General features: G+C 41.2%; 1 pseudogene; it reads right to left on the bottom strand.

Annotated features, from left to right (window-relative positions):
- Positions 1–3,029: 3,029 nt before the first annotated feature.
- LOC105544169 lies at positions 3,030–3,932 on the bottom strand (annotated as a pseudogene).
- Positions 3,933–13,943: the final 10,011 nt, after the last annotated feature.

Below are 13,943 nucleotides of genomic sequence, written 5' to 3'. Positions count from 1 at the left end.
TCAATTTTCTCCCTAGCAAACCCAGCTGCAAGTAAATCCATCTACATTTGCATGTGGGTCACTCTCTGGGGCCCCTTTTAATCTCGTGGGATGGTTACTTGTGAAGAGGGCACCTTGCCCTTCTTTATGGCGTGGACTCCCAAGTCCCGCCTTCTGCCTCCCCAAGGGCTGCCATAGCAGTAGTCACTTCATGTATGCGGCGCCCCACATAAGGGGTGAGAACAGCAGCTAGAGAGCCAAAGCATCCGGGGCCGCTGAACTCAGCACAAGATCCCTCGTGGGGGAGGTAAAGCATCCATCGTCTGGCCCCAGGGATTCCTGTCAAACACTTCTGCATAGCCATCTCCTGGAGCACCTGCACCAAATCAGTGTATGATTGCCATTTACTCACAGTTTCTGGTGTCTCTCTGGCATCGTTCCAAACAGTCCGTATGGCTGCCATCAGCCACTTGATTTGCGTGTAGTCACCTTGTGCCTTGTGTCAACCGTTGGCACAGCTGCAACCGCCGATGAAGGGAGGGGTGAGTTGTGATAGAAACCAGCTTCTCCATCTCAGAGGTGGAGCAAGAAATGCTACCAGCTCCTTCGGACGCTGCTGGACTGTTTACCTACTTCCCTCAACTCAGTGGGAGTATAAGCACTATAAGAGGTGTGTTCCACCACTGTGGGGGGTGCTCCTGGGATATCCCCTGGGATCCCACTGGCTGCTCATCTTCTACCATCTGACGGATCACAGGGTGATCCTGCAGTGGAGGAGCCTCCTCGGCATCAGACCGAATGGGAGTGTCCCGCCAGGAGGACGGGCTCAAGGTCAGGCTGACAGCTGTCGCTAACTGCTGTTCCAGGCTGTTTATCTGGGCCTCTAAGTGCCCTGCTTGTGCCTGGAGGTCCCCCACCCCCAGGTCCTGCTCCAAGCTGTGCAGTTGGGCCCCCAGGGGCTCAGCTTGCACCGAGAGGTCCCTTACCTGTGGAACTGAGCGTGTACTTCCCGCAGTGCAGTCAGAGACGCCCATCCCACACTGCCAGCAAAGGCGCATTCCTTCTTGGTGCTGTGTATTCCCACACTTGCAGGAGACCTCTCCACTGCCTTCCGCGTTTCCCTTTGGGCTCATCCAAGCAGCACCGCTGCCACTGGGTACAGCCCGTGCTGCGGCCACATAGCTGACCCGGGAGCCCCCAGGGGACGAAGACCTACTCACCTCATCCTGCCAACGTTGCAATTGTCAGGTTCATGACTATGCCAAAGGTCATGTTGAGGTCTGGAGGGAGTGGGTGGGTGAGCAGAAAGAACACTCAGGGGGCCGTAGGCAGGTGAAAGATGATTTTATTCAGCAGCAGCTCTCATCAACAGCTGTCTCACACCAGCTCTCTACACTATTCACCTGTATCTCAGCTGTCTGCTCTGGCTCTGAGGCTCCTGCTGCCCCCACACCTGCAGCTGCATGGCGGGCTCTCCCTTGGCTTCAGGGTCAGCAGCAAAACTCTTTCTCTCTCCGGGCACCATCCAGCCGAGCTGTTTCCTGGCTCCCCTCTGTCTGTCTGTAAAGACGGACAGCTCTGACTCTCTCTTTCTCTGGGCGCCAGCACGCCCACCATGTCAAGCCATGTTGAGTTGAGTCAAGCCCCAAGAGACATGTCCCTTGTGCATAGTGTCAACAGGGCAGTTATACCTTTTACAGCAATAGTGGCTCAGAGCCAAGTGTGAACTTACACAAACAGGTTATATAACAAGTGGAGGTGTGCACTTGCATGCCAAACTCATTGAGTCATGCAGACCTGGGTATCCGCCTCGGCCTATTCCTTGACCAAAGCACATCCATGTACCTCACAGCCTGACATTAACAAAAAGATAATAAAAACCTCCTGGGGGTTAAGTGACAACATGGATGTGGCACGAAGGGAAACGGCACACATTTAAGTGTTACATATGTTTGGCAGACTTCAGGCCAGTCCCTGGCTCCCGCACTTGCCAGACAAGTAGCTAAGGATACTCAAAGAAAAAATGAAGTTTTTAATTCAAGCAGAGCTCCATACCACAGTTTTCCTTTACGTTCGGTGGCCCGCAGGCACAGTTTCCCTACCACCAGGAACAAACACTTTGGCTCCAAGGCAAATGAAAAAAAAAGTATTTCCACTTACAACATGAAAATACAGACACTTCATCAAAGAAAGAAAACTATCAAGAAGCCTGCTTCCAGCAAAACTGAGGTAACACTGCTTTCTCTGCATTCAGTGCTCAAGTGGTTCTCTGTACAATGTGTTCTTACAAAATATGTCCACTTGACTGACACGTGCAAAATACTGATGGATAAACTCAACATGAAATGCAACAGTTCAAAGAAAGAATTAAAAAGAAGTGAGGGAAATAAAGGTTTTGGATAAATTAGCTTAAAAGGGGGTTGTCATCAGACTTAGAATGCTCTTGGCTGACCCTGGCTCTCCAAGAGCTCTAAATCGTCTGGGAATTAATGCAATATGGTTAACAGTCAATGTTGCCATTAAAATATTTTAAAATAATCATGACAACCTAAATTCAACCATGTAAACAGCGCTACACACAGCACAGACCTGCCCTGAGAAACAATATGCAAAACTGAGATCTGACACTATATCATCCGGTGATGTTAATTCAACCTAACAGTCCCATCCCCCTTCCCTGTTCTGCACCCTGCCACACACACACACACACACACACACACACACACACACACACAGAGACACAAATCTAATTTGTGCAATAAATAATGGGCTCATTCTATGGAAGATTTCAAACAAAAATACACAAAATGTATGTAGCCAGGTTCAAATAGTTTTGGAGACTCCCCCCCAAAAAAAGAAACAAAAATAACAAAAAAATGAAAAAAGTGCCTAAAATATAATAAAGCATATTAGAGCCCTTTCAGATACAAGGCAGAGAAAGATGTAAAATAGAAAATGTCCACATCTTCAGTAATTTCCAGAAAGGTCTAATGCCTTGGTTGGCTGCAGGGCAGTAGCAAATCTTTGCTGCTGCTCCTGGGACAGAGCCACTAAGTCTGCTTCTTGGGACACAAGCGCTCAGGCCCTGGGCTGAGTGTGCCTGTCCCTTCCCCTTCTCTTTTCCTTTGCTCCATTTCCCACTCCATAAACATATCGAAGAGGCTTGGCCAGGCCTCATCTTTGCTATAGTTGCTGAGGTCAGGACCTCACCTGAGTGAAGTTAAAGAACATATTCCAAGTGTCCTGGGTGATGTCCTTGATCCCTGAGGGGTTCTCTCTTAGGAAGTTCAGCCATTGGTCCAATACCGGAGGGCTGTTCTGGGTAAAGACTAGTTTGCACAGTGCGATGGCTATTTCCCAGTGCAGTGACCGCCGCGCTTCTTCAGCATCCAGGCCAAACTGAAATGTAAACTGGTAGAGATCCTTGAATTTATCCGCTTGTTTAGCTTCTGTGAAGAGGCTACGGAACTGTACACAGATTCCGTCAATACGGTCTGCACTTACTGCTTTGCCGCCAACAAAAAACTCCTTTCTGTTGAATCTGCACGTGGTTGCAGCCTCGAACTTCCAAGCCAAGAGCAGCATTCAAAATTCTGTGGGGTCGACACAAAGGTCATCGCAAAAACACTCCATCCCTTCCTCCAAAATTGCAACCTTCTGCTCATCTTTGTAGCACCTGAACAGTTCTTTCAACTGTCAATGCCGAGGAAGACTCCTCGGCATTGAACGTGGACTCTCCCGAGCATTAGCTGCTGGCAGGCCTCAGCAGCAGCCTCCACCTTCTTGGTCCCATTGATGAGGATGTTCCCACCTGGCTTGCCGTAGGGTGGCACCTGCGCCTCCCGGTGGCCTGCACCCCACCTGCTGTGCGATTTGCTCCTGCGGTCAGGGGCTCCATTCGTGTTGCCCAGGGTCGATGAGGGATTCTTGCACTTGGTGACACATTGACCCATTGTGCTGGTGGCCCCGCCTCTAGAGTGGCCCCCTCCGCATTGGATGCCCTGGCTACAGCTGGCCCACATACCTCAAAATGCCATCAGCTGGAGGAGCCAGCCAACCCACCACTCCAAAAGCAAGTGGCATCAACTGGCTTTTTAACAGAAGAATTTGTCCAAAAGCAGCTGCTCCCAATGTTCCTCCAGTCAAATGCTTCCTAGAGACGATGGAGATCCAGGGGGTCCAAACCACCTACCCTCCCCGCTCACGTTTCCAGGCTCCTTACCCACGCTGCCACCTCTTCTTCCACCACTGTCACCACCTCTTCATTGTTGGCCAACCGGAAGCTCCCCCACCCCCCAAGGCCTGTATTCCCTCTTAAAACCCACAAGGCATAAGTGATAGTTAAAGGATGTCTACTTGTATTATAGCTACTCATCCATGCATTACATTCTTTGCTTGAGTGTGAGCTCCTTGGGGTAGAAACTATTATATTGATCATTCACCCTGCCCAACCCTAATCCTAAACTTGGAAAACTGCAGGTTATTGTCATGTGCAGGGAGCAGTGCAGCAGTACAGTCTAAGCTCAGGGACAGACACAGTTCAGGGAATGGTAACAGAAGAGCTAGACTCCCAGGACAGGGGCCTCCAGCACATACCTAATATTGACTCTTACATATACTAAGTACGGTCTCAAAAGTAGTTTACAGAACTGAATTGAAAGTCAGGATCCATTGGCTTCATTAAATATTTTCAATGCTTTAATTTCTAAGTCTGTTAAACTATAGCAATCTATTAGAAGAATGGTATGCCTCTGAATTCACAATTATATGTAAACTTAAATGGTGGTTTGCTAAAGATAGCTCAGACAAGTTCCCATAGAGGAGAAATTTGGCTATTTTGTGAGATGCAGTTAGATGGGGCTTCCAAATAGAAGCTAGATCCCTGGTGAGTTTGTTTAGCCTAGGAGAAAAGTAAGGTATTAAAAATAATAGAAAATGATTGTCTCCCCAATGTATTTGATAATGCAAGATCTCCATAGAATTTTTAGCTTATAAAATATCTTGCCTAATTAGGTAGAGCATTTATACAAAAAGAGCCCCTGGAGCTCTAATTGATGTACAGGGCTGACCTGGGACCCAAGGCTTAGGCACAGAACAGAACAACCCTCAACAAAAGTAGCCTAGACTCTTGGCAGTATATAGGGAAGGTCCCTTGGACCCACCACTCTCCAAGCTAGGAGCGCAGCAGGGCAGAGGCTCAGCTGTGGGACTAGAGCGGCAGGTGAAGGAATCTGGTTCCTTCTTACTGGCTGGTAATTAAGTAGAGAGCTGGCAACTGCAGCGGCATCTCATTACACTCAGACTCAAACCATAGCAAGACTCCAGAGGGCTCTAAATATCTGCTCCAGGTTTTTATCGGTAACTGAGTCAGAAATAGAAGCTCTTCCAGGCAAAACTTTTAACACAGGATCCCTGAACCCTTTGCAATTTAATCGTGTGAATGGCTCATCATAGTTATATCCATGATTTTTTTCCTCTTCCTTTTAATATTTTAGTTTTCCCCAGATGCAGTTTTTCCAGGACTTCTTGAACTTATCTCCAGGGTGTCATGCAAAGTCACAGGATTGAGAACCAGAATGCTCTAGTCCTTGCTCTGTTACTGTCTCATTTTCTTTTTTTGTTTGTTTTGTTTTGTTTTGCTTTGCTTTGTTTTTTGAGACACAGTCTCACTCTATTGGCTAGCTGGAGTGCAGTGGCACAATCTTGGCTCACTGCAACCTCCACCTCCCAGTTTCAAGAAATTCTCCTGCCTCAGCCTCCCGAGTAGCTGGGACTATAGGCATGCACCACCACACCTGGCTAATATTTTTAGTAGAAACGGGGTTTCACCATGTTGGCCAGGATAGTTTCGCTCTCCTGACCTTGTGATCCACCCACCTTGGCCTCCCAAAGCGCTGGGATTACACGCGTGAGCCACTGCCTCATTTTTCACATTACCTCCTTGAGCCTGTCTCCTTATCCATAAAATGGGAAGTAGGATTATATCAGCAGGAGAATCATGTCTTGGTGCTTCAGGGGTTCCACTACATTTTCATTCATATTTCATTGTTAGATATATCATTTAATATGTGCTGATATGGAATAAAATCTCCATGATAAAGTGGTTAAAAAAAGCACAGTGCAGAAAAGTGCTCTGATATTGAATTTTAAAAAGTGATATGCATAAATAACATATATATGTTGGGCATTTCTGCAAGAATAAGGAGAAAACTAGTGATAGCAATTTTGTCTGAAGAGTAGGACTTTGGCATTCAGGAAGTGGGTCTTGGTCTGCCTTGGGAGGGAAACTTAGTTTACCTTGAATAAACTTTTATCACTCAGATTTTTATTATGCATGTAAGTTTTTGATAAAACAATATCATTTATATCAATATATAGTGCATATATATAAACCACATATATAAATATGTATATAGATATGTTGAACCAATGATTAATGCTTATGTTAACAATAAAATCATCTGTAATATTCTTATAATTTTGTGAATATGACCTAAATTAGCATGCGTCATTTGTGCCATAACACTCAACTAACCCTAAAAACAATTATTTTAAAACAGCAATATTTGAAAAAATGTATAAAACCAAATATTTAGATATAATTTTTTTTTTGGAGAAAGGTTCTCATTCTGTCACCCAGATTGGAGTGCAGTGGTGCAATCTTGGCTCACTGCAGCTTCAACTTCCCGATCTCAGATGATCCTCCTTCTGCAGTCTCCCAGGCTACTGGGACTACAGATGCACACCACCGTGCCCGGGTTTGTATGTTTTCCACATTGCCCAGGCTGGTCTAGAACTTCTGGGCTTAAGTAATCTGTCCACCTCAGCCTCTTAAAGTGCTAGGAATACAGGCATGCGTACTGCATTTTTAACATAATGTATACTCCCAAAAGGGTCATGTGCTGCTAGCCTGACCATTTTTGTGTGGGTAAGCCATGGAATAATGTATCTACTATTAAGTCTAAGAGTGTATTTGAACTTCTATATATGCCATTACTTAGAACATTTACAATATTCCTTAATTCTTTCTTTTAAAACGCAAGTCTCTGTAAGGTTGCTAGGACAAAAATAGGACAAACAAGAACAGTAGGCAAAAAAAAAAAGAGCACCCCATTAAATGATAAGGACATGTGCATGTTCCTGATATGCTGTGGACAATGAGTGGGCACCTAACACTGAACAGGGACTATATTTCTAAGCCTCCATTCTCCTCTTATGTTGACATTTATAAGAAATGCTAACAAGTGGTAGAATATTCAACAGCTAAAAGATAAGTTTCCCACTGCCCCTCTTTCTAACTACTCAGTAATTGCAGTAAATCCTAAAACTTCAAGATACATGTATTTAAAATATTATCTATGAAAATTAGTAATTTCTAAAATCTAACTAGAATAAAACCAGAAACAAATTAAATATCAAGGGTGATGTAGTCTCAAAAATGGCTCTGCTTATTATTTTGCTTTTATTTATTTTACTCATTTATTCAACAAATATTTAATTAGCATCATATATGTTAAGCATTGTGCTTGGAACTACAGATATAGTGGCAAAGAAGATAGATACAGACCTTGCTCTCTGCTAAAGGAGAAATACCTGAATAATTCTTTAGATAATAATAAATGACTTTTATTTATAAAGTTCATAACATGAGTTAAGTTGTATGCCAGGCACTTTCCTATGCATCATCTCAGTCAATAATTATAGAAACTTTTTAATAACAGCATTATTATCTCCACATTGCATATGAGGAAACTGACTCTGAAAGAGAGGTTAAGTGACTTGATCAAGGTCCTTAACAAGAAAAAGTAAGAGGAATACTCAATTCCTGGGGCAAATTTGAAGTAGAGCTCTTCCCATCTGGCTTTCTCCCCTATTTCATACATCATCTATTCTATTAGTCTGCTCAGTGCTGATCTTCTATTACAAATATTTACTTGTATTAAAAATATTTATTACAAAAATCAAATATATCCTTTCTTTTTAGTACATTGTATTTTAAGAATTTACATCAACCATCGAAAAAAAAAATAGGGAAAACCATTAAGTGAACTTCACTGTATTAAGTAATACCTCTTGATATTAGGTGTTGTTTGCGTAAAACAGAAACATATTCTAAGTTAAAAATAATGACATTATCATAAGGATATTTGGTAGTTCATAGACCCAAAGGAAAAGTTCAGAAACAGGCTTTGGAAAAAGCAGAAAACAAAGCACTAGGGTTCTCCGTTACAAAAAAAATCAACCAAACGAACAAAAACAGTCTCTTCTGTGTTGATATGGTTTGGCTGTGTCCCCACCCAACTCTCATCTTGAATTGTAATCCTCACAGGTTGAGGGAGGGACCTATACTCCCCACATGTCGAGAGACGGGGGTGATTGGATTATGAGGGTGGTTTCCCCATGCTGTTATCCTGATCGTGAGTTCTCACTAGATATGATGGTTTAATCAGTGTTTGGAAGTTCTTCCTTTGCTCTTCTCTCTCCTGCCACCATGTGAAGAAGGTCCTTGCTTCCCCTTCACCTTCTGCCATGATTGTAAGTTTCTTGAGGGCATCCCCAGCCAAATGGAATTGTGATTCATTTAAACGTCTTTGCTTTATAAATTACCCAGTATCAGGTAGTATCTTTATAGCAGTGCGAGAACGGACTAATACAGGGTTCTGGGTATGGCCATCTGAAAGAATTACCAACAACCATTTTAGCCCTTGAGTCACTCCACTCAAGATTCAATTCCTGAAGGGAAAGTTCAATTGTCCTGGCTGATCCCTTGGCTGGGAAAGATGGGACATCCTGACTGACAATTCCATCTCTATGTGATGCAAAAAGGGAGACGGGGTCATTTATTAGAAGAAAAGAAGAAGAGTTGCTAGACAGATTCCTCAGATGCTACCTACGCACATATTGTTAAACTGGATGCTGAGTGTCATAATTTTGTGGAAATCACAGGCAGGAATGCAAATAGTCCATATTGGATTACCAGACCTAGTGCAGTAGTTGGGATATTCATATAATTCAATTACAGAGACTTCTTTTTTTGAGACAGGGTCTTACCTAGGCTGCAGTGCAGTGGTATGGTCACAATTCACTGTAGACTCCATCTCCCATGCTCAGATGATCCTCCCACCTCAGCCTCCCTAGTAGCTGGGACTACAGGCATGCACTACCACGCCCACCTAATTTTTTTGTAGGGACAAGGTTTTGTCGTGTTGCCCAGGGTTGTCTTGAACTCCAGGACTTAAGGGATCCTTCTGCCTCGGCCTCCCAAAGTGCTGGGATTACAGATGTGAGCCACCATGCCAAGCCTATTGCAGTGACTTTTAATGGCCTCCCAGGGTTCCCTTAGACTTTAAACACCTCATTCTAGCAAGAGCTGGGACAATAGATATTTACATATTCTCTAAATTTGTATTACAGTGTCTGTTATTTCAATCTGCTTAGTATGATAAAAGTAGGGACCTGTCCTCTATTTTTTTAAGATATATGAAGTGATGTTTTGAGATACATATACATTGTGAAATAATCACCAAAGTCAAGCTATTTAATGTATACATCACCTCACATAGTTACCTTTGTGTGTGTAGTAAGAACATTTAAGATCCACTCTTAGCAAATTTCAAGTATAGAATACAATAAGCTATAGTCATCTTGCTGGACATTAGCACTCCAGAACTTACTCATCCTACATAACTAAAACTTTTTGTACTCTTTGACCAACATCTCCCCACTTCCCCCAACCCCCAGCCAGCCTCTAGCAACCACCATTCTACTCTCTGATTTTATGAGTTATATTTTTTTACATTCTACGTATGAATGAGACCATGCAGTATTCATCTTTCTTTGCCTGGCTTATCTCATTTGGCATAATGTCTTCCAGGTTCATTCATGTTCAGGATTTTATTTTTAGACCAAACAATATTCCATTGTATGTTTGTGTGTACATGTATAAAGTGATATAATATAAATGTAATATATATAATGTAATATATATAAAGATGAATCCTTATACAGTCTTTTGTCAATGGACACTTAAGACACTTAGATTGTTTCTATATCTTGGCTATTGTGAATAATGCTCCAATGAACATGAGAGTAGAGATAGCTCTATGAGATACTGTTTTCATTTCCTTCGACTACACCTGCAGTGGGACTGCTGGATCATACAGTAGTTCTGCTTTTAATTTTTTAAGGAAACTTCATACTGTTTTCCATAATAGTTATACTATTTGCCTTCTATATTTTAAAACCTAAACTTAAGCAGAGAGTTTCATGTGTTATGCATTCATTGTCCAACAAATATAAGTCATACCTGCTTGTGATTTTCTGTCTATGCATGCCTCAGTTCCAAGGCCCTCAGAATGTCTGTTTTCCTTAGAGAAATTTAAAAAAAATATCCAACACTTACTATGTACCATTACAGTTCTTATTCACTTGTCTCATGAATCCACAACATCTCTAGGTTGGAACTAATTATTCTTCAGATGAATAAAATGAGGCATCAAAAAGGCTAAGTAACTTGCCCAAGGTATCAGAACTAATTAATGGTAGAGCCAGGGTACAAACAAAGAAGCTGATTTCAAAATGTATGCTCATGCCTATAAAAATGTGGAGTCTTTTCTCAATAATCTGATTTGAGGTTGATGAAAATAACATTTTATTTAAGAAACAAAGCTTGAGATATCAACATTTTAAGGTTTTCCTATAAAGTTCAGAATACTGTAATTTGTATGTTTGGAATTTTCCAAAATAGAATATTACTTTGTGAAAGTAATATGATGATATCCCTCATGACCTGGAGGCAGACAGAATAGAGTTAGTTCAGCAAACACTAAAACAATGATTTTTTCCTTTTTAATGAAATTATTTTTATGATGATATCTTCTATTTGTACAGGGCAAGGGCACAGTGCATATAGATAGAAATTTAAATGAGATTTATTTTTTCTTTATAATGTTTGTATTACAAATTAGTATGCATTATAATGTACATTTATGTGTATAAATTATTTTGGATATAACAAATGTTTCATCACTTACGAATGAGTAAAGTTAAAATCCCATAACTTCCTCAAATGCTACTTAAAGGAATTATTTGATAAATATGGTACTGCTCTGAAATGGAAACTGAACCAAAAGTGTCTTCCATCTCAGGCGGAAGGTTCCGTTTTCCCCAACCAAAAGGTTTCCTTATTGAACATCCAACAAGATTAAAAATCATAATTCTAAGCCGTACATTTGGCCAGGTAAACTAGTCAATCAATAAGCCAGCCAACCCATTAGATATTATTAAGTGTGTATGATATTCATGTTAAAGAGTCACTGAAGTTCAAGTTTTTTGACCTTCTATGTCCCTGCACAACATCACTGTACTTCACATCACAATTCCTTTTAATATGCTTCCAAGAGCTAAATACCAATTGCTCTCTATCTCAGATGGAAACTTCAATACCTTCCTTCATTTTCATTATTCCACAACACCAACATAGCTGTCAGAAAGGTTTTCAGTCATTAAGTAACTTCTCATTCACAGCAAATCAGGTTATACATATGGCTTCTTGTCCAACCTAGACTTGAACACAATCCTTCAACTTCCAGTTTTCCAAGAGCAGATACTGTCTACTGCTTGCTTTCCTTATCCTACTTTCGGGCTACAGAACATTGTCAGAGTAGGTCTTGAACAGTCATGTCACTGATCTGATCATTGTGAACACCTTGGAGATTATGGGAATTCTCACTCTGTTGGTTTGGCTGAGGGCAATGGTAGTGAAAAAGGACAAAATGATCTGATTGGCCCTGTGGCCATCTAGTTCCACATGGAGATATTGTCACAATCTTAAATTAGTAAAGAGGACTTTGATTAGATTTGTGTTGCTCTGGTTGGATTTCAAATTCAGAAAACTTAATTAGAATGGAAATTATTTTCTCTTGAGAGATTAAACCCTGAAATATTTCAAATGACATTTGATGGATGTGCTTCTGATTTATTTTGATAGGCTCCATCAGGCAATCTTGTTATGTCGATCAATATGTCTGAGCCCTTTGATTTACACGAGGAAATTGTAATGTGTTGCATCTTCTGGGATCAAGCCAATCTTGAAATCTGAGATGGTCTGATGTTATGCAGTCTGCATTAGCTTTGTAGTTCCAATATGGAGACAAATATCTATACATCACCATAATGTATTTGAATTTTTAATGACTATTTTATCCTCTGTGTTGGAGAATATGTTTTAGACAAGCAAATATATTGGTATTATCTTGTCTTTATTTCAAACAGGATCAAAATCCAAATTGACTGTATGATCATCATTGGCATCTTCCAAAGTTGCTTTCATCAGAACCTATGTCCCAGCATTCCAGCCCACCACTGTCCCTACCAACCCTTTGAAGCTTCTACTTCTGATTTTTTCCTCCATCTGGTCTATCATCCATTCTTATGACATTATTTTCTTCCTTCATACCTTCTATTATTGCAAAATGAATTTCACTGACTTTTTTGCTATTGTTGATATAAGCATTGTAAGCCCCCTAAACCTTCTGAAGACCCCTTACCAATCTGTTTCTGTATTGGCTTCTCTCATTCCAAATTTTTTGCTTCTGTTGATATTGACAATGAATTATATACCCCTTAAGCACTATATTCCCACTGCTTTGCATGTAGAAAGTGTTTAATATGAGTTAATTAAATAAGTTATTCAATAAAGCAGACTTGCTAGTCTCAGTATTTTCTAGTGCCCATCCATTATTGCAGGTATTTTCTTCTCTCCCTAATTACTCCTTCTACTACCATGTTTGTTTTCTGCTGCTTTAAACTATTTAGGTTAGGTCCTCATGTTCTGCAATCACTAACTGATAGCTTATTCCTTTTTTCAGTACACTTACTGACCATACCAGTCTTCTTTCTCTTCCATTACTCTCAGAACTTGGCCTCGACTGCCAGCTCTGTTGAGGCAGAAATTCGGCTGCAACCTCCTTCAATCGGTCTGTCTCGTGTATCTAGGAAGGTATACTTAGGTGGGATTAGGGTTAGGGAGTGTTAAAGGATCATACCAGACAAGGAGAATCATTCCTAAAAAGAACCCATTTGGACTAGAAGGGAAAACTAGCATGAGGAAAGGATTTTTTTATGAAACAAATCTGAGTACTATTATATGCTATGAGGAAAGAACCAAAAGAGTAGGATATATTGAAAATATTGAAGAAAAGAGGTATGCCTGAGAGAACATGATCTTAAAGGATATGGAGAGAGGTGACCACTAATGCACATGTGGTGGTATTAGTGTTAGGATAAAGGTCATTTCTTCCATTGAGGAAAGTGGAAATGGGTAAGGACTTAATTTTGTAGATAGAGGAAGAGGAATCCTCAATTTTCACTTTAAATAAGAAAAACCGTGGTATGCTGAGATAAGTCAGAGATAAGGGAGACTTGAAGAGAGGAGTGAAAACATGAAATAATCAATTACCTTTAAACTTTCATTCATGAGAATATCCAAATGTCCTGAGTTCAGTAAACATGACTCTCAAATTCTGGTGGCATTATAAATTGGCAAAATGTTTTCGGAAATCAATTTGGCCTCAAAAATATTAATATATTTGATTCCACTGACTATTCCTCATAAAATAATTTATAATAAAGGCAGAGTTTATACACAAAAATGTTCATTTCAACATTATTCTTTGTAAGGAAAAATCCTGGAAGCAACCTAATTGTCCATAGGTAGAGGAAGGACTAAATACATTACGGCACATCCAAATAACAGAAATCTACCGGCCAGGTGCAGTGGCTCATGCCTGTAATCCCAGCACTTTGGGAGGCTGAGGCATGCAGATCACCTGAGGTCAGGAGATCGAGACCATCCTGGCTAACACGGTGAAACCCCATCTCTATTAAAAAAACACAAAAATATTAGCCAGGCGTGGTGGCGGGCGCCTGTAGTCCTAGCTACTCAGGAGGCTGAGGTAGGAGAA

The sequence above is a fragment of the Mandrillus leucophaeus genome, unplaced genomic scaffold (genome assembly GCF_000951045.1).
Source record: "Mandrillus leucophaeus isolate KB7577 unplaced genomic scaffold, Mleu.le_1.0 Scaffold108, whole genome shotgun sequence".
Taxonomy (NCBI): Eukaryota; Metazoa; Chordata; class Mammalia; order Primates; family Cercopithecidae; genus Mandrillus; species Mandrillus leucophaeus.
The sequence above is the reverse complement of the archived record's forward strand: the minus strand, read 5'-3'. Positions and strand labels throughout refer to the sequence as shown.